Source organism: Manacus candei, unplaced genomic scaffold (assembly GCF_025592945.1).
Source record: "Manacus candei isolate 608988 ecotype Guabito, Panama unplaced genomic scaffold, ASM2559294v1 h1tg000016l, whole genome shotgun sequence".
NCBI lineage: Eukaryota > Metazoa > Chordata > Aves > Passeriformes > Pipridae > Manacus > Manacus candei.
In genome coordinates, this window is record NW_026138064.1 from 3,547,597 (window position 1) to 3,569,810 (window position 22,214).

Genomic DNA, 22,214 nt, shown 5'->3' on the forward strand with positions numbered 1-22,214 from the left:
TAACGTGCAAACCGAAAGGATTGCTGATTTAATTAATCTGAAACCCAACTATATTTATTTGCATAAGAGCAGTTTCCTGTCTTCAGGCAATTTGCTGGTCTTTGCTGCTATAAATAGTGTACTCATTATTTAGTTACACTATTTTACCTTCTTTATTGAGATTCTGCTTTGACTATCAATTTAGTGGACGTGTTCATACAAAATACATTTACAAAATAGCCTATAAATGATAAACTTGCTATACATAAGTGCTTTCCGAAGAATTTGTATTCACTGTGAAATACAATATGAAAGTGTCTCAGGGTTCATGTTTCTTGATATGCTGGTAGTTTCAGATAGAAGATACTATCTGTAGTTACTAAGCCTTATTACTAATCTTGATGGAACAATATGTGTTACAGAAAAACGGGTAGCCATGGATTAAAGTCACCTTTATTGTTGTTATGTATTGTCTCCATGTGCCTAGATCCCTGTCCTCCCAGTTGGCTTTTACTCCAGCTGACTTTTGCTCTATCTTGTTCTGTCTCTGTTTAACCAGTATCAATTTTTTTTATTTCTTAAACCAAAGTTCAATGTAGGCCACATTTTCCTCAATCTTGCTCCCCATCAATTTCTCTCTCTTACTCTAGTCAGGCAGTCTCCAACTTGAAATTTGTGTATTTCTGCTCTTGTTGTAATGGCAACAAAGCTGGGAGAGGGGAAAGATTAAGAGAAAGATAATTTTTCTGGTTTTAGTTCAGATACCATGATATGTAAGATGACCTTGTCTTGTCAAACTTTTTATGTCTATGAGAAGAAGGAGTGCTGTTTTGATAAAAACTACCCACAAAGATTAGAATGCTAGAGCTGTTGCGTTTGGTGCTTGTAGTCTTCTTGGTTCCTTTTATTTTTTCCATCAGTCACATTTAGAACAATTGCTTATCAACAAATACTAATACTGGAGTATAATCTAAAGTATTTCCCATGTTTCTGAGAGCTTTTTCTTCGTTTTTTTTTCCCCCCTTTCATTTTTGGAGATTTTAAAAGAAACTCTCAGGTTCCTTAGTTTTGTCTTCAAAATAGTAATTCAAAATAATTGCTAACTTATTGCTGGCTTTTCGAAATTGGTCTTGTTTTCTGTAGTTTTCATTGATTTGTAAATATTTGCACATATTTCCAAAGAATTGAATGTGTTTTCTTGTAGTATGTGATATTTATTCTGTTTGTCAGTGCTAAGGACCTGTAAGGACAGGGCTCATTCTTCCTGTAGTTATTGTGGTTTTCGTAAGCACTGAATCTTTTCTTTGGATGACGTTCAAATCATGAAGATCTCCATCTGTGTCTTATTTCATCTTTTCATCCCTTTCAAGGCAATTGACCTACATATAACCCACAGCAGTTTGCTTGGGAAAAGTTTTTGAGTTACACTGTATGTGTGTATATATTATTTGAATATATTATCTCTTTTCAATTATAATAGCAAATATTCAGTTATTAGTAATGAGATGACACTTAGACCAGGTCCTTTTTGAGGTAAGATCTTTGTCAAGCAAAATACCTGGTTATTAGTTGTATTTGAAGTTTTGGGTGTTGGGTGTTTTGTGGTTGTTTTTTAATGAATGGATGGGAGTTGTCAAGAAATTATCATTTGTTGACCACATTCTGCACTGCAAGTTGGAATTTCACTTGAGGCTAGATTGCCATAGTCACATCTAAAAGGGGCTTGCCTTGTTTCACAACTGCATTACCACTTTGGTGAGATCAGTCTGAACAGTTGTCTTGATCACTTGCTGTGAGTGAGTCCCCAACGGGACCTGTGGACTTAAGTATAACCAGTTGGCTTAAGTATTTTCTGATGTGATCAAGAGTATGTCTTCCTTGCTTTCGACTTTTCCTAATGTCCTTGCCTGGGATGTGATAATGTAGTGACATTTAATATGGCATTTCCTCTAATTTTCTGATATATAAGGAGACCAGGAGATTGGTTCAAGTAAGGTTCATTATTTGACTCTGCATGGACATAAACTATTTTGTCCATCTTATGGAGTAATTCAGTGGGGTTAGTTTATTTCAGTAGTGGTGGTTGTTGCTATTAACAGTGTCAGATCCTGCTCTAAGTTATCTAGTATGTGACAGTACAGCTGCAGTCAGCTGTCTTCCTTGAAGCACTCTTTTCCGTGTCAGTCTAGAATATGCTTTTAATGAAATTCTGATATTTAACACAAGGATTGTAACTGTGTGTGGGTTGTGCTGTTGTATCTGAAGGAGAGTTAGTATATTAGATGGATCTTTTAATAGATTTACATGCAGATAAGCACAAAGGTCATTTGCTTGAAGGTCAGTTAAGGTCTTGCTTCTCTTAGCATGCTCTATCTTTCCAATATACTATAAAGAAAGTTTTTTCTCTGCATCTGTTTACTTTTTGTTTTCTGCACACTGCCAAAGAAGTTCCATTTAAACAACAAATCATCACTAAAAACAATTTTCGACATGTTTTGTACTATGGCAAAGAATTATTAATTTCCATTCTGTATACCTACATAGATCTATTATGCATAGGACAAAGAAATAAATCAGTAATAAAAACATGATGCAGTGGCAATGGGTTCTATTTTTTTTGTATCTGGGCTTTTCTTGTTTATACATGAAACCCTATTTGAGAAAATTTTGCAGCTCTATATATTGCTCTTGATTGTTTTGCATAGATCATCACTGTAACTTTTATTTTGCTATCCATGGTACAAATCCTTTGTTTTAATTGACCAAATCCAGCATGTCTGTTGTCTTGTAATAAATTTGGCTGTTTTGAGTCATTTTCAAATAAAAATAAACCTTCCACCATAATCTGTATTTGCTCATTGTTAGCGCCAGAATTGAAAAACAAAACCAGTAGTGTAAGTTGCTCATTTCACTGTGAAGTCTGTCTTGGCTGAGCTAATGTAGTGAGCCTAGCTTGCCTTGTTCAGCTTGCCTACCAGCTGTTCTGCAAGGCATTCCCTTGCTTTAATTAAATATTAATAGTTCCTTGATCTAAATTGACCTTTTATATTTCTCTGTAAAGGCTAGATAGGAGCTACTGGAAGACATAGAAATAACACACTCCATCTGTAAAATACCCACTGCAAAGATGTGCTGGTTGTAAAGCCCTGTGAAACCATAAATCGCTTCAGAATGAAAACTGTCAGATATTCAAATCCTTTTTACATGACTCTCTGTCAGACATTTTGTGCTTATAGGAGAGAGATTGTAGCCACAATCAGATTTTCCTCATTTTTCTGGTCAGTTAGGAGTTACTTGTCTGGAAAAGTAAAGGCCACTGTCCCAAACTTTGTCTTATAGCGGTAGAGTTTGAGGCTGGGAGCCTCTGTGGCAAGTGATTTACTCTCGTGGCATAAGGAGGCTGAGGTATTTTCATAATTCATTTTGCTATAACAAAAGCCAGAGGCATCTGAAAGTGTGGTGACTGTGGAAAGGCCCTTCTTGAAATAAATTTCTGACTCAAGAATTAATTAGGTATACACTTGTCACTGAGACCTGTTTGTGATCTGGAGGCAGTGTAGACTGAGTACGCTCCTTGAAATGGAAGTGTTAAAGGTACTGCAAGACAGTGGAGTGGAATGAGGAGTTTTAAAGAATGAGTATTTGGTTTTCTGAAGCATTTATCTGACCTTTGGCACACTCTCATGCCAGCTGAACAATAAAAAAGTGGTGGCTATATTTTAGAAATGGTAGTAAAGTCATGACTCTTTCTGATGGTCATTTTTGTAGCTAATCCCCATTTTTTATGGGGGTTGTTGCCCAGGCAGATGATGTTCTGTCAAGACCACTAATTAAAGGGATGCATAGACTTAGAAAAATGGGGTATGTTTCAGGCCTTTAAGGGAAAAAGGTTTGTGTAGCTGTGACAAACAGAATCACCTGCTGAGAACACAGCTGTGCTACTGCTTTTCCCCCCACTGCCTTTTCTCAAAGAGATGAATGGTGATGGTCACTCCAGAAGTTTGTGCACCGTGGTCCCCTCCCTCCAGCACTACAGAATCAGAAAATGTGTTTGTAGTGAAGATATTTGCACAAATAAACAATGTCTGAAAAAAGGAAACTGTGTTAGCATTCTGCTATTAATGCTTCTTCTGTGAAAACCTTCTAGGACTACCCAGTCCATATGTTTGAAGTGGGACTGGAGCCAAGTAAAAGCCAAATTTGCATAGATTTGGTAGTAGAACCACAAACAGTAATTAAAATACTTTGCTGTATATAATTTATGCATAGTTATATTATATTTATAATATACAGCTGTGTATTATTTAGGTGTGCTTATGTGTGTTTATGTATACTATATTTATAATATACAGCTGGATATTATTTATGTGTGTTTGTTCCATGGTATGACCAAGTTCAGGAACCAATGCTATAAAGTAAGGAGTACTTTCACTCCTTTTTGCCACTAATGTTGGGTGTGATAAGAACCGTAACTCTCTTTTGGCCACATAACACTGTAGAAAATTAGAGAAACCTTTCTCCTTTAGTTGGAGATGTACATATATGAAATAAAAACCTATGATCTCCTTATTCAAAACATCTTCTAATTGAATTCAGTATTCGTTATCCCTTACATTCCATCATACTAATGGTATGTTTTTTGTATGTAAACAAATAATAATTAATTATTTTATTATTCTTATTTTCAACAATGTTCTAACCATGTGGTAAATGTTCATTGCTGTAAGCTGGTACCTCTTATAGCTTGTGCTGTATGTACCTGTTAAAAAGGTAGGCAGTTACTGATATAAAGGGCATATACCCAGATTTCAATATAGATGGGAGATTTTATGGAAATTCATAGGATCATTTAATGATTTTTGTTGGAAGGGACTTTAAAGATCATCTCTTCACAACTCCTGTGCCATGGGCAGGTACTTCTTTTGTTAGGACAGCTTGCTCAGAGGCCTGTGAACACTTCCAGGAATGGGGCATCCACAACTTTCTGGATAGCCTATTCTAGTGCCTCACCACTCTCATTGTAAAGAGTTTCTCCCTCATATTCTATCTAAACCTACTCTTAGTTCAAAGCCATTTCCCTTGTACTGTCGGTACTCGTCCTTCTAAAAAATCCTGCTCTAGCTTTCTTGTAAAACACTTTTGGGGTTTGGAAAGTGCTATAAAGTCTCCCTGGAGCCTTCTCCAAGCTGAACAGCTCCAACTCTCTCATGCCTGTTGTCAGAGGAGAGGTGCTACAGCCCTGATCATCATCTTGGGTAGAGGAAGAGATTTGTTGAAGAGATGCCAGGAAGTAGATTGAATCGTCTCTTAATAAGAAAGGGACTTCAGAAGATGCTGTTGTGATTGCTTGAGCTACTCTTCATTCTTTTTATTGCTGTAGAAATGAGATTCTTGGAAGAATATGAAGTCTTAGTATACTAGTTCTAGGAGTTTAGGCGTAAGAGGAAACCATGACATGTATCCACAAAAATGAAGTCAAGATTGTTCTTCTGCATACCATTGCATCATTATTTGCAAAATAATGACTCCTTGTGAAGTTTTTTTCCCCCTTTTGAACCCACACTTTATTCAGCTCAAAGGAGTACTCTAAGAAGGATGCAAAATGCCGCCTGGCATTTTTTATACTCCCCTCACCCCCTCCCATTCTTGATACTTATATCTAGCCTAAATTGGTTGGATTTATGTAGGGATTGCAGTATGTTGACAGTATCAACATTCCATATGAAATTAAGTTACTGTGCAAGGAATGGGCAGTTTGTAGCCTTTTATTTAGTTTTTAAAGCAGTTAAGTGAGTTAACTGGAGATGAAGAGGAAGTTGTAGAATTGGCCCTGAGAAATACTTTCATATGAGATTCTAGTTGGAAAAAGCTGAAACAGTCACTTAGCTGCTAAATCAAGACATCTGAGGTGATGGATTTATTGGATCTATTTATTATTATATCCTCTGAGGAGGTATATGTAGTTTTCTAGACATGCAGGTACTGTTTGATCTTCCCTGGAAAGGAGGTTATGTGGAAGGTGTTTTGGATAAATGCCACTTTTAAAGCTCAGTGCTTCATCTAGCAATTTAAGATTGTGTACGTTTTCATTTTCCTCCTTTGCAACTATATTTTCAACTTCGTAGTCAAAAGATTAGTGCATATTTGACTTCAGAATATTCTATTTAGGGTTGTTTGTGGATTTTTTTATGTGTTTGTTTGTTTGTTTGTTTGTGGGTTTTTAGCTGCTCACTTTGGAATGAATTTGAGGTGATAAGCACCTTTGCATCTTTAATCCCTTGGTTTTAGAAGAAGCTTTGCTATTCATTCTGCTGTGGCATTTTTGAGCTTCCTAACAGAAGTGGACTAGCTTGTTATGTCAACATCTAAAGGAAGAGTAGGAGGGTGGGTACAATCTTCTGCTTTTGTGGAGCTACTGTTTTCAGCAGCTGTATGTCTCCATATTTACACATGCACATAGGTGAGTGTCCATTAGGGACCTAATACTGGTCTCAATTGACAATCAGCCGAAAAAGCCCCTTGTTACAGCTTTCTACATTAAGAGGGAACTTAATTGAGTTGTAGATACAACTTTGTGATAAAGGCAAGTCTCCTGTTTTCTACTTTGTTCTCTAACTTTTCTTTTCCCTAGTATGCATAGCATTATATGCATAAAGCAACAGATACAGGCATGGAGAGCGATACGCTTTGTTCCTTAGATCAGTGGTTTTGAAAGCAGGTGTGTGTGCAGAAAGTTTGCTATTAAAAGCAATATGTATGTGAAGCATCTGAAGGAATTTGCACTTGTGTTTGGAAAGGGAGCCAGAAAGCATGCTTTTTTTTAAATAAAAAAGTGCAAAATTTGATCTGCAAGATTTGTCATGTTGAGTGATGTCTAAGTGTGGAAGTGGTTGGCCCAGTGGTGTTCTTAATCTACTATATCATGATCACAATTTTCAGCCTAACTGTGGAAAGTGCAACTTCTTCTCAAGAGTTTGATTATGTTGGAATTGAAACAGTGAGATTGTTTAAATAACCCCTTAATGGCAGCCCTTCTTGATACTATAAACCGGGGGAATCCTGACTATCTGTGTGTCAGGAATCCCTGTGTTGGTAGGAAGCATACAGCAGCCTCCTGCATAGAAGGTGATGTTGATTTCCTCAGAAAGAAATAGGTATTTAGACTGGCAGGCTGCAGTCTAAAAAGAACTGTGCACATTTTAATCAGCCCTCTGTGCTCAACACTGAGTGACAGTGGTTCATAAGGAGGTCAGGTTGCTGGCTATATAGTTCAACAGGATGTGCTTAGTTATTTCCCTACGTATACAGAGTATGAACTGCTTGTCTCAGCTATGATGTTAAAGAACTTGGGTAATGAATCATTCTATGAAATGTTTCTTTATTTGGAATGAGTTTTACTGTGATGTTTTCAGACTTCTAAGTATCACAGAAATTAGTGAAAGCACTGTAGCATTACTCATGCAAAATTTGATATATTTATACATTGACAACCACTTTTGAGGTTTGATTGTTTTTTGGATTGTTTTTTTTTGGGTGGTTTGTTTTGATATCTAACAGTTCTGGGTAGATGGATCTCAGGATGAGATTGGAATAGAAACTGTCAAAGATTACTCAATCTGATCCTTAAAGGAAGAATAACATTAATTACAAGATTGTAACTTGCAGCTTTGAGCCAAACTCGGTAGATAAAATGATTGCTTCTGTGTTTTTTGGAAAATAGTACACATCTAAAAGAACTGTTAAATGCTGGAGTGTTTGCATCGTTGTTCTCTAATTTGTATAGTAATGGTGAAACTGATTTCAAAATAACCATATCATAGTTAACCTGAATCTACAAACAGCAATTTTCTCCTCCATGTGTCCTTAAGAACCTCAGATTTGTTAGATCTAAAAATAAAGCTGATATGATTTGCAGGTTTCCTTTGTCTTTTTTTCCTTCTGTTCCCCACAATTCCATTTTGATTCTGTGTAATTCTGATTGAGTTGTTAGTCGTGTTGTTATTCTTTAGTTTTGAAAAACCGAATAAACTCCAGCTGAGCTATTTGTGTGCAAAATGAAGAAATAATACTCCCGTTTTCTGGAAAATGGGAAAAAACTTATTTGGCTCTCTGTTGGCCATATCATGTCACTGTTGTAAATATTTACTTGAGCTTTGTCCTTCAGAGGTGATATCAGCTGATAGTCATTGAAGTTGAAAGAGACATGATACTAGGATAAATACCTCATTTCACAGCATGTCAGTTTATATTGCACCTGAGACTTTGGGTTCTGTTGTGAACAGTCTTTGACCCTCTGGTGCAGAACAATATTCTACACTATGGTGTGTCTTGAAGGTAATGTGGTAGTAGCAAAGAGTGCAGACAGAGAAAACAGAAACACTTATAAAATTGTGACCTGACAGTATTGCTACTTGACCTGTGACTCCCGACAGATCTTGCAGATGTCAGAAGATGTCAGTAATGGATTCAGGCTATGACACTTGTCATTTAAAAAGTCACATTACAATTAATAGATTCAGGATTCAGTGTGGATTTTTTTCTGCACAGTGGCACACCAATTGCGTCTGTGACAACCTTCATTTCCTTCTGAGCAAATGGAGACGTAGTAGCACGAGCCTCAGGAAGCTGTTAAAGCAATTAAAGGCTTCTCTCTGGGCACATTGCATGGTTACCATAGTATCCTCTGCCTCCAAGTCTTTGCTGATGATGTCAGTATGCATACAGGGGCTAGTCACAGCATCTACATGAAGATGATTCAACCCTCACTAAAGATCATAAGCATTGCTTCATGTGTTCTATAATCTGGTGTTATTTTAGGAATTCAAGAGACTGGAAAGTAAGTGAGGCTTCATATTGAACAATCTTTATGTTTCCTCACACTGTGAAGTTTCAGTGTTGCTTTTTTTTTTTTTTAATACTGTATTGTATTGTTCACTAAATGCATAAAGTATGAAGCAATTGCATACCTTTGTGTATTTTGAATTTGACAAAGTCTAGGTAATCTTCATAAATATGAAAAAAAAAGGCAAACTACAAATCCCTGGAGTAAGAACTGATTTATTAAATAAATAGAAGGTTTTTACCAATTAAATTTTGCATGGCTTTATTTTTATTTATAAGAGAATACAAAATATGTGATGGGAACATTATCTAAGAGAAAAACGTTCAAGGTTTTTTCTTTTATTAAAACAAAACAATCCCCATCTCACATTACCTTTTTTCTTCTTCATGTGGATAGTAAACAGAGCAGGAACATATTCTCATGCAACTGTTCTGCATGCAGTTTTGTTTGTTTAAGGGTATGTGAATTCATATTGAAATCTACAGTTACTCTTTAGAAAAGTAGAGGTTCTGTTATTTATCTTGAACAGTGGAATAAAATAAAAGACTGAAGGAACTGATTTTATTAACAACTTGGAGGCCTCTTGCACATTTTGACCTAGCAAACTAAGTTCATCTGTAAGCCTGAGATGCTAGATTTGTTTGCTTTCACAGCTGGAATTTTTTTCTTTCTCCCAGTGCACTGTCTGCATGCCCAGTATGTAAAGTGTCTGAAACACCAAAAAAACCACTCCAAAACAAAATTCCACAACCTTGTGGGAGCTAAGATGCAGAACTATAGTAAAGGTCCTTCTATATGTCTTCTTTTAATGCTTTGTAACTTAATTTTATGTTTATTGTATTTTGTTTTCTCCTGAAAATTCTGCAGTGTTGTAAAACAAACTATACATTTAGTGCTAAAAAGTAGAAGAATTATAGGATGGAAGTGGGGAGTAGGTAAAGAATTATGAGTGTAGATGTAAACAAATTTGTAAAAAGAGGCTTTCATGTTGAAGGAAATGCTCCTTTAAGATGGTACGTATTGTACAAATCCACCAATTTATCCCTCTTCCCCCGCTGCCCTTCCTGGTGTGTACAGTATGCAAGTAATTTTTCCTACTCTGTATCTGTTATGTTTTCTGCTTTGTGGTCATAACATCCATTGGTTTATTTAGAGACTTCAGTCTTTTTTTCAGGAATGGGGTCCTCTATTGACATTTCTTAAGCAAAGTGCTTAGTTTGCACTGACTAATAAGACACTTGGCTATTACTGCTATTAATTGCAATAGATGAGGTACATTAGAAGAACAGGAAGGACAGTTTAGTGACAATATTATATAGTTTTTGAATATCTTTAATTCCATGTAGACTGAGAATTTTTTGCATATATCTTTTTTACAACTGTGTATGTACTTTTTGGTGGTTTGTTCTTTTTCTGCTTGACTGCCTACTTACTAGCTTCGATATTAATATAGAGAAAAACAATATTTTAGATAAACTGAAGAAACCAAGTCCTCTTCCAATTCTGATATCTATTAACTTGGTATTTGATACTTAAAAAAATAACGTCTGTTTATGTACTTAATGCAATCTTGAACTGATCACAGTGTCTGCCTTTACTTTATGGCTTTAGGAATTGTGCATCTTTTCTGTTTTAAACTGTAAGGTTATCTAGCAAGGACAACAAGATGCATAAAATGTTCAGAAATAGAATATTTAACTATATTAACTATGCTTAACTCTTAGAATTTAGATTATTTTAAACTTACAAGATTTTGGGGGAAAAACCCCATACAGTCAGAGCTTTGAAACCACTTCGGTTAAAGGTAAAATGCAGAAGAAACTAAAGCTAAAGATCCACTCATAAAGATACTAGGTAACAGATCCCTGATGGACACCACTTATCACTCAAGAATCCTATTGCAAAGGCTGATGAGCTAACCACAGATCACATTGACAGTTTGTTTGCTGATGATTTGCGTGTATAGATGGAGGTTGTTTCAGATCTGATTAATTTTTAATTCTGCGTAATTATATCCTGAGCAGTTCTTTCAGTGCCTTTAAAAAAGCAAAGAAAAGTAAGTTCTGTTCAGCTGGTGGCAACCACCTGGCAGTCACTGTATGGGAGGAAGTCTGAATTTATTTTTTTTAAGTATGTTTTCTTCTCTTCAGGAGTTCTTCCTGCTTTGTATCCTAACAAAGGGGGAAGGAAATCCTGTAACCAGTGAAAACTAGTATTGGTAAGCAGTTGTAAGATTTTGTGTTTGGTTGGGTTTTGCGCTTTAAGTTGGCCACATTAGACCACAATTATCTAGCGTGTAATACATGTAGCAGTGGAAAAGTGATTGTCCAAGGCACAACAAGTTCTTTAATGAGTGTCTGTTTAATGACATAGCAGTAATTTTGAGTTTATTTATAGGTGTGATTTTTCCCTCTGCCAGGTCTTTTGACTCTATGTTCAGAGTTCACATTCAAACTGTTCTTTACAGAAACAGGGTTTCTGTTTGTTTTTCCACTATAATCCTGTTAGGTCATTTATGGGGTGTATGTTTGGGTGTACTCTTGATATCTTCTATTAGAGTGGTGTCATTAATCATCGTATGTTTTCTCCATTTTGAGCAGAAAACAAGCAGGATTATAGGAGCGCTGAGCGGAAAGGATAAAGACTACTTTAAAGAAAGAAATATGCTTTTCTCAAATAATACTGTAATACTGACCATACAGAAGGACATCACAGAGGGAGTTTCGAAAGGATATTGAGGATGAAAAGATAATTACCTGAAATATGGACTAAAAGGGAAGTTCTTAAAAGAAAAAAAGACTTGGAGAGGGTAAACTGGGGGGCTCTTTCAGTTTCTATTATGTAACAAGAGAACAAGATTACCTAAGCTAATGCTAATAACTTTTGAGGATGTTAAGTCAGTTAAATGCTGAAAAGAGTAATCTTGCTGTTACTTTCCTTGGCCTCACTCTCCTGGTGCTCTTCTCTCCCTATAGCAATCATAGGGTGAGTTTGTTGAGTGGGTTGATGCTACAGAAACCTAATCTGTAACAAAGCAAAGAGCTTTTACATTACATTGGTGAGGTGAACCTACTCCACTTGAAGCTGTGGACTCACGAGGTCTGTCACGGTAGAGGAGACGGGATCAACTGCCCTACAGGGCATGAGCTCTGAGCATGTTCCACTGTATTAGCTCAGCCATGAAGTGGAACCATACCCTAAAAACATAGTAGGATTTTATGGATTTTAAAATCTCTGTTGAAACACAACTTTGAGAGAGGAGACCTGGCTGGCACAGGAGATTTTAGTTAACCGATTTAAATGGACAGTTTCTGAATATTTGCCCTGATAACTAGGAAAGTTGCTATTAAGATAGAAATCTTAGGTAAATTTTTTTACCTTCTTTGAATGAGGGAATTGACACTGGCCATGTGCTGGTTTTAAATTATGACACCCTCCATCCCCCACCCTGGCCCTTCTCACCCCATGGCTGGCCATGTGTGCTTTGTGTCCACGTGCTTAGTGGGGATAGATGCTTAACCTCACTATGGTTGTATGTGGGAACATGGAGCTGCCACCACCTTTCCTTTCTTGGTCTGTGTAATCTGGGCAGATTTTCTCCCAACACAAAGCTTTAAGCAATTTTGCATAGTTGTATCTTTAAACTATGAAACTTATCTTTCTTTCTCCCCCTCCCGAAGTTAATTATAATGAAGGAAATGCATAGTCTTTCAGAATCGATGCAGTTTACTTGATTGCATCCTATCTCTTATGACATTGTACACATATATGTGGAATGGGGAGATAAAGGCTGTGTGGTTTGCCTTTTAGTCAGTAGGAGAAAAATTGTGCCCTAATCTTGCTAAGATTTGCTTACAGGAAAGTACCTAATATTTTTGTTCTTGTCAAAGCGAAATTACTTGGAGCATCCCCGGATTTCTGTAAGATTGGATCATTTAACCAGGAATGTTAAAAATGTAGAAAAATCCGTGAGCAAATATGTAACAGTTGTGTGTCTTTTTTTTTTTTTTTTGGCATTATTTCAAAAATCATGCTTCAGCTGTGCATCTGAGATACAGAATTTCCCCTCTGTAGCTTTATGAAAATGAAGAACAATCTGCATAATTTTTTTTAACTGTCTTTCTTCTAACTGCCTTTCTTTTATCTGGAACCATGTTCACATGTTTGTCTAAATCTGTGTAATAAAATAATAAAACAAGCAGAACTGGTGGTTAGAAAGAACTGGCATTCTCCTGATTGGATTCTAAAGTTCAAGGATTTTGTAAGTACTTTCATTCAGTCCATAGTGACTGATAACTAGTGCATTGATTTCAGTTATATTCGCCTCTTCTAAAAACATTGCCTTCTGGTGTTGGGAATATTGTCATATCCTCTGAATAGGATTGTTTTGCAATGGCAGGTGGCTTAGATGATCTTTAGCAGGAAAAAACTGTAAACGCAAATACACAGCAAAAATAATAGTGAACTTTGAAAAACATTTTAGCGTTCTCTAGAGCTTGGGTTATTCTGAATTGGCCACACAGTTATTTGCCTTCATGTTCTCAATCTTTTGACTACTTAACCTGAGAATAGAAGCAGTGTTGTGCATCTAGAGGAAACATTAATTTATGATTCAACAAAGTACTGTTGTTCCTGCAGTTTCATCATGTGTTACCTCAGTGAGGTTGTAGGTAAGGTAAGGGTTCTTTCTAGGGGTTTGTTTTTGTTTTTTTTAACAAGTTTGTCATCTGGATTTTTGAGACAGTAGGTTTTTCGCAAGTTCACTTAAAAACTAGAAAATATAATTCTGCTTATGATGGAGTGTATGAAATATAGCAGCTTTACAGAGGCTACCAAAGCCCTACAAAAAGTGCCTGGATAACAAGCATATTGATGTTATCCCTTCCTGCTGCTTAAGTCTGAATTGAAAGATAGGAGTCCCCTTCTGGAGGATAAGGGGAAGACAGAAATCCAAAGTTAGAGCATTTGAGTCACTGAGGCTGTCTTCTTTGACAAGAGCAAACAGCCATGTTTGGAAAAGTCATTGGACCTACAAGCCTTTCTTGTGGAAGAGTCTGAAAATACCCCTTGAAAGGTGACATGGTTTGAAGCTGGCTCCCTGCCAAGTCTCCAAACCTTACCACAAGAAGTCCCCATCCCCCTTCCCAAAACCTCAGGGAGAAGAGGGAGAAAAAAAAACCAAGAAAACAGAAATGAGAGAGAGACAGCTAAAGCAATATGTATAAATATATTTACACTTATGTTACAGTTATATACAATTTTTATATATATATATATATATATAATTTCACAAGGGAAAGGGAAGGGGGAAGGGAAAAGGAACAAAACCAAAATAAATTATATATATATCCTTATTAGTAGCCCAATATCTAGCAACTAAAAGAATTGGCAAAAATACTATCTTACTACTCTCCTTGGGACAACCGAGAGTCGCTCTGGAACGCTCGCCGGCAACCTCTGTCTCCCAAGGTCGACAAGGCCTTACCAGGCCTCGCTCCCCAACACGGCAGACTCAACAGCAGGGAACCTGCACCTCCAAGCTGCTGGAAGGAAAGAGCGAAGGCCTCTCCTCCTTTCTTCTTATAGCCTGGCTTATGTAAAAATCGTAGGGAATACTGGGTAAATCTGGACCCTTCCTTGGTTACAAACTGGTCACCAGGGAAGGCCCAGACCAAACTACCACAAAAGGGAAGGTAAGCATAGGATGTGATTTGAACCTGAGGAAAAGACAAATCTTTTCTTGCTGGTGTGGAGGTTCTGATATATGACTTATGCCCTTGTTTCTAACACTTAAAATGTCTTCATTGCAGCTGAAAAATGCCATGCCAATTGCACTGTTTAATACAGCATTACTGTCCTTTTTTGTTAATTGGTCACCTGGCTTCCATGTTTGACTTAGACCTGATCTTTACCTTGTTATACCATGTTCTTTGGTACCTTGATTTCAAAGCCTATATTGCCAGAAGGCAGTTTAAGTGAAAACAATAGATTAATGGTGTGTTTGTAACTGTGGAAATTACACATCTAATTTGAAAAATTTAGGGCAGATAAGCACCATATTCTGAGGTGAGTCTGCAATGTATAGTAAGCTTCCTGCCAAGGAAGCATACTTCTAAGGCATCTGTATGGGCATTAGAGTATCAGAAGTGGAATTAATGTGTAATATTGAAGTTTTTCTCCCTTTCCATGACGGTTGGATTTTTTTAAAACACACTGTTGTAATTGCTACCTTGTTTTTAGTTATCATTGATTTATTTTATTAGTCGGTGAAATAACTTGCCTTATCTTAAACTGCCAATGTAATCCATTGGAAAAACAAGTGTTTCTGCACTTAAGATAGTAATCATGTTAAAAACTTTTTAACTGTTCTCGACAACTGAAGTGAGTACTGACTTGCTGATGGTGTGCTTACTCTGCTGATAGCTGACCTCCTTCTCCAATATCATCAATTGGGCAAATTTTATTGTACTAAATTCTTGTCATATTTTACACTAAAACACATTTTAAAGTCTGCTTTCTTTCTGTATTTTATCAGTGATTAAGGAGAATGTAAAAGGTGACAATGAAATGTGTATGTGAATGATTTTGTGGTCTGAGATGCCTTTTTTTATGATTACATTCAACTGCTTTCAAACTACTGTATCTCTGAAATTGTTTCGGCTTTGGTTTTTGGGACTGAGCTGGAATAATTTACTTCTGAGCAAAAATGTGTGTTTGAAAGAGAAGTAACTTATGCACTGGCTGCCGCAAGAGAGGAGCCCCGAAGAAAAGATACAAGGACTCCCTGAAACAACATCTCAGCCTTGGCCATATTGATCAACATAACTGGTCTACTCTGGCCTCCAATCGGGAGGCCTGGAGACACACCATCTATAACGCAGCTGTCTCCTTTGAGAACACACGCAGGATCACTCTCGAGGAGAAAAGGCAACGCAGAAAGAACCGTATTTTGCAGAATTTACCATCTAAGGAGTCTTTCTGCTGTACCTTTTGCAATCGGATATGTCTGTCTCATATTGACCTCATAAGTCACCAACGTGCCTGTAACAAATGTGGATAGAGCCCTTCCCAAATCTTCGTTCACGAAGCCCAGCCATGATGATGATGAACTTATGCAAAAAATCTGTATCATGTTTTGCTTAGCATTTGAAATTGAGCATTTTGGAAAATTCTGTATTGATTTTCATTTTTTCTTTTCTTACAAAATTGCATGTTCTTGTGCCAGAAAGTAGAAAATGTAGGAAAACAAAATAACGTATTTATCATTTACAGGCTAGTGGACATGTAAGAAATTGTACTAGCTAAAAAATATTGTATTCAAAAATCCTATTCAAAATATTTTCTGCTGGTATTTCTACTGGTATTTCTGAATGCCTTTTGTTTTTATCTCCTCAGCCAACACCCCTCACCTCCTAGTAGCTTTTACCCTTTTCACCTTTTCAACTTCTGAAAAGTTATTGTGTGCAAGTAGGTGAGCATGTGTTGTATTTGGAAAAACTGCAATACATGAGAGATCTTTCAATCAACTGTATTTAGGTTACCATAAAGGTCAGTGGTATGCTATTAATAAGCACTAGTGTGTTAGTTAAAAAGTGTTTCCGTTTACTAGTGTAGGACTTAATTTTTAGTACAGGTTTATAAATACTACTCTAAAATTTAATTTTTATTACAGGTTTATAAAGTTCACTAATGTGAAATTCTACAGTTGAACCAGACAAAATACAAATATGTAAATGAGTTTCTTCACGAATCTGATTCTGGGAGGACAGACTCTTTTTTCTAGTTTGTAGGTGTTTCATGCCACTGCATTAATGAGAAATATGAAAATATATTAATTTAGTTACTATTAATTAAGAACAACAATTTTGTACAAATTTTTGATAGTAAAGTAGTTTCCTTAGCGTGTAATTGGACTAGTGCCAAAACAGGTTTTCTTTATGGGAACTCTGTTGTTAAAATAAAAACAAACAAAAGTGGTGTATATTATACTACAAATAAAACTCATTCCAACATTGCTACAAACATACCTGTGTGCTTATGACTTGGTGATTATGTAGATTGGATCATGACCAGGTTTCCAATGCATATGCTATGAATGAGTCTTCTCACAAATATTCCAGCTGAGTTCACAGGATTAGACTTGCATTCATGTGAACTAATCCTGTCTCTGCTGATTAGTCTCTGTAGGCTGTATTTTTAAGCATATTCAGTATGATCATCATACTGATCAGTGGAGAATCTGGCATGAATGGATTGTGAGCCTTTCTGAAACTTGGCCTGCTGATATTTTGCAGACAGCTTGGATCTCCTTCTGCATGCTGTTTAGTTTGAATAGCTGACTGTTAATTTTACACAGTTCTGAAAAACTTCCTTCAAAACAGCATCTTATCTACAAATAAGAAATATTTATGTCATGCGGTGTAGGTTTTTTCTATGTTACAGGAATGAGTCTGTGAGCTGCAGCTGCTTTGATACACTCTCATAGGTTGTGCATCTCTTAAAAGCCTTTAGTCTTGATAAGGTTTGTTCTTGACATCTCTTGACAAGCCTTGGTGGATCTCCTTGCTTCTTCTGTAGGACTTATACCTGGAATTGCCTGCTTCTTTCCTTGTGTTATATTTTGGCTAGGAATTCACTTACTGGCCAAGTTGTAACAAGCTTTTTGTCACTACTTACAGAATTTGTTGGAATAGCAAAATACCCTGACAGTGCAATAAAAGATTTTAAAAATCTGAGGCTCAAGGATTTTCTTTTTAATTAATGCTGTTCTTGAGAGAATCATAGAATACCAGGTTGGAAGGGGACCTTAAGGATCATCTGATCCAGCCTTTCCCAGCAAAAGCACAGTTTAGACAAGATCACTAGTACCTTTGTGTCCTGTTCCAGCAAAGACCAGTCTTTGGAGAAACCCCTCTTTCTCTTTTTCCGTGAGAGGTCACTTTGTGGTTTATCTGTTTGTATTAAGTTGTTATTGCTAAATAAATAATTGACTGTTGTTAAGTAAGCTAGCAGAAAAATTGCTAAAAGATCCTGGACGTATAGGTTTCTGTCTTGCTACTCGTATTCTGTGTTTGCTTACTGACAAAGGGCAGTCAAATGTGTCCATTTACAAGAGTGGCTGTTCTGGAGGAAGGTGGAAAAGACAAATGAAGGCGTATCCCAAAAATTCACTGTAACCTGTAAGCTATATTGTTTAGGTTATTTCAAATTCTGTTCCATAAAATGAAATCTCCAAAAAGAATGATATTAGGAGAAAAGTGGTAGGGTTTTTTATTTGGCCTGTAGTTAAAATCGTCTTTGAAGGGTATCTTCCTGTGATGTTCAGTTTGTTGCCGTTGCTGTCAAATTGTCCCATCCCCTCCTCAAGCAGTAGTTTGATTCCCAATAAATTCTGTGTTTCCAAGTCCTTTCTGGCTCACTTTGTTCTTTGATAGGAGGTATTACTTAAATGCTTCTCAAAGACGTGTACTGGCATGCTGGCACACACGCAGTGCTTAATGAAAGTCAGTTTGGACCTGACAAGTCACCAGTGAAAATAGCCTTTTAGTTGCTGCCTCTTCAACAAATCAAAATAATAATTGGACAGAGGGAATAGGACAGGAGAGAGATTGCCTTCTGAAGAAAAAGGCAAATACATAAAATACTTAGCAGGTAATTTTTTTTTATTTTTAATTTTTTCCAGTTTATTTTAAACTTTGCATTTAAATATCTACCTACATATTTACTACTGTTGTATTGAGTTTGGGGAGGTGGGGGGGAAATCACTTGCAACACCAATATAGAGTCTGTAAGAGTGGGCATAAGCAATAAGATCATCATCATGGCTGGGCTTCGCGAACGAAGATGACCGGTTGCAATAAGATAATACTGATAATACCAAGTCCTTTACCAGCTGGGATTAAACCACAACAAAATTGCAGATATTTCATTGCAGCTCTTTAGTTATAATCCATTTCTGTTCTTGTAGTGGAATTCAAGAGTCTAGAGGTCAGTGGGACTCACAAATACTCAGGTTAAGAAAAGTAATCAAGTTTTTTCTGTTTCCTAAGGGAGATTTCTTAAATATATTTTACTTTTTAGTGAGGATTCATATTTCATGTGGATTCTAAGAACTTTTGAAGAATACTGCTCTTAAAATACATTGGAAAACATACTTTGAAATCTAAAATATCCAGATTAGGTCCTACCATGTTCCAGTGTCTCTTGCCAAATGTCTGCAGCAAAGCAACATGTAGTAAAATGAAGAGCTTAATTTTTTTGGCTTTCTGATACTCAGGCTCAGAAGGGCTTAAACCAGACTTCTTAGATTGTATCTAGACTCTGTATTCCAGAAATACTTTTCAACTAATTTGTTGAAATAGGCAAAGGACAACTAAGTCTTAATATTCTTCCTCATCCTCAAATCACAGCTGTCATGCAGGAGTCAGAAAATGTAAAGCTTGAGAACTTTGTAAAGTGATATAGAAAGAGCACTGTGGTGACTAATTTTATACCTACATCTGTTAGACTTTTGTGGAGAACAGTAATCAACCTGTATTGAGCAAAGATATTGCCACTGCCTCTTGTGTTATGGTTCTCATACATTCTGTGTGAGATTCTGCTTAAAACCCAAAAGACCCTTACCAGACATAAACTTCAAAAAAATTGCAAATAAACCAAATATATATATATATATATCTCCCAACTAAGACGTAGGGGATACTTTTGTAAAAGGTGTGGGTTAGGTGTGTGGGTGCGCGAAAGATGAGAACAGATGACCTTGCAAATCTTTTTTTTTTTTTTGTTCTCCCTGCTTACTGCAATTCTGTACTGTCAAATGTGTACAGTTGTCTGTGTGCAGTTGTCTGTCACACAGCAAGGTCTTGTTTCTTAATATTTATCCATTAGTGTTGGAAATTAGATAGTCATGATAATTTTTTATGGTTTGTAATTTAAATGAATGAATGCATGTGTATCAACACATTTGTTATACAAATCTTTTCTCTACTTTTTCAATAAGGAAACTAGTACAGTTTTAAAGTTTGAAGTATTTTCTTACAAAAAACTTCCACAGTTTTTCTGTCTAATCAGTGTCAGATCTTTAAAAGACAAAGTATATCTTTAATGTCAACACTTGGAAGGACTTCCTCTTGTACCCTGAAAGGTTTACTTCACTACTAGCCTCTCTTTCCTTCTTTTGTGTTTAAAAATATCTGATTTGTGTTCATTTCATTCAAGGATAGCTCTCCTTTTAAACTGTGTGCTGTGAGTGATGCTTACAATAATATATTTGCTTTAGCTAAGGTAAATTGTAATCTTTGAAATTCCTGAATAGGCTCTCGGAGAGAGAAAATGAGTATGACTCATGGCTGTCGACAAAACTTCCAACTTTTTTTTTTAATGACAGCCAAGATTTTCAGAATGAATAAAACCTAATGTTACCGGTATGTCAGTAAGCTTTTAAAATTGATCGTGCCATTGATCTCACAGGTATGTAATATCTGATTGTTTAAATAGTTTTATTGCTGTAATAGTTTTCCTATGCAGTGGAAGAAAGTACTGCAGGTTTTACATACACCTTCCATGTCTCTCAGACACAGTTTTGACTGAACAATTAAGGGAAGTAAAAGAAATGTGAAGTAAAGATATCCTTCCTCATAAGTTAAACATTGCTGTTGCATGAGACAAAACAGAGAACAGAGTTACTGGAAAGTCTTAGATTTAAAGTTTTTCCTGCCCCTGCAGTTTGTGGAAAAAGAGGTTAAACATCATTTGAATGAATTACATTTTGAAAACAAGTAATTCTATATAAATACAATTTAAAACTTTTTTTTCTTAATTCCAGTATGCAGAAGGAGTAAGCTGTCTTGCCTAACCTTGCATAGATCCAATTGCATACCCTTTTCCCCCTATAAGAAGTATATATTATATCATTGGCAGTAATACCATTTATTTGGGGATAGAGTCTAAAATTCACATGTTGGGGGGGATCCTGTTATTTTTCATTAATCATCTTCCTAGTCCTACTGATTTATAGCTGAATAGCATTTTCTGGAGAAGAACACTTGATTCGTTCTGCTCTGGAAATGAACAAACTCGAGAATTCCCCTTCATATTCTAGGAACCAGGAATATGACATTTCCATGAGGAAATTTTATCAGGAGCCTGGGACTTGAGGTAGGGCAGGGAACATATCCAGAGTAGTTTAGATACTAATGCTGATTATTTTTTTTCAAACACATGCTTATTTCTCTTTTGGGTTATTTTGTGTTAGAGAGATAACAGATATAACAAAACTATGGTTTTATGTGCTGATGGTCACCTCAGCACCACACAGACCCTGTCTCACCATCCCACAGTTGGTCAGGGAAGACAGTCATAAGAAAATTAGAAAACTCATAAGGCTGAGATAAAGACAGTTTAATAGGGACAGCAAAACCTGCATGCACAAGCAGAGCAAAATAAGGAATTAATTTTTGCCTTCCCATTGGCTGTTGTTCAGTCACCTGCAGGAAGCAGGGCACACAGGTGATGGTTTCTTGGGAAGACAAATGCCATCACTCCAGGTGTCCTCCAGTCCTCCCTTATGTGATATGGAACATCCCTTTGATCAGTCAGGGTCAGCTGTCCTGTGTCCCCTCCCAGCCTCCTTGCTGGTGGGATGGTGTGAGAAGCAGGGAATGACTTGGCTCTGTGTAACCACTACTGAGCAATAGCTGAAACATCCATGTGTTTTCAATAATGTTTTGGTCACAATCCAAAGCATAGCTCTTTTAAAGCATATAAGCTACTTTGAAGAAAATTAACTCTATTCCAGCCAAAATCAGTACACACACCTCTCCCCCCTCAATTCCATAATGTATATATCATGCTCAGGTCTTACGTTATCCAATATATCCTCATTATCCACACACACACACCACTTCCTGTGTTTTGATATACTCACAGATCCCTAATCTATGGACCAATTTATTTTACCCCTGTAAAATAGCCATAAATGTCCCAAGTTCTTTCAGTCCATGACTTTGGTCTCCATTTGTTGTGGGGGTCACTCTGAACAGGAGAGGTGGTAGGTCGTGTGGAGTTAAATGGGCACCAAAGCCAGCTCAGGTCAGGTCACAGCTGCACTTGCACTGCCTCGTGTGAAGCTTGTCTGCTGCTGATTCAGGGAATTTCTGTGCCATAGCACTTCCTATAACATACAACTCAATTCATGGGTTACAACAATTTAAAGGTGTTTCCATTAGCAATCTCCACCCTTTGGACCAGCCCCTAGGGTTTAACGTTGAACTCCTCCCCTTGCCCTTCTTCCATTTGGGGTCTCTACTGTGAGATATAGAACTGATATATCTATGAAGAACTGATAGAATGTGAGTCCTCTCCACAGTTCTTCCAGATCAAAATGCTCTAGTGT

At 36.7% G+C, this 22,214-nt stretch overlaps 1 protein-coding gene across 15 annotated transcripts in view; it reads left to right on the top strand.

Moving 5' to 3' along the window:
- PAM (peptidylglycine alpha-amidating monooxygenase) overlaps window positions 1–22,214 on the top strand; it is a 125,148-nt gene that overhangs the window by 15,066 nt on the left and 87,868 nt on the right. For 5 of the 15 annotated variants that reach the window (XM_051782589.1, XM_051782592.1, XM_051782596.1 and 2 more), the window contains exon 1: window positions 14,418–14,514. The exons of 2 other annotated variants lie outside the window; for them this stretch is intronic. The gene's annotated coding sequence lies outside the window, so the exon portion shown is untranslated. Of the gene's footprint in view, window positions 1–14,417; window positions 14,515–22,214 lie in introns of those variants that run through there. 8 more of the 15 variants (XM_051782587.1, XM_051782591.1, XM_051782597.1 and 5 more) reach the window with 4 other exon arrangements.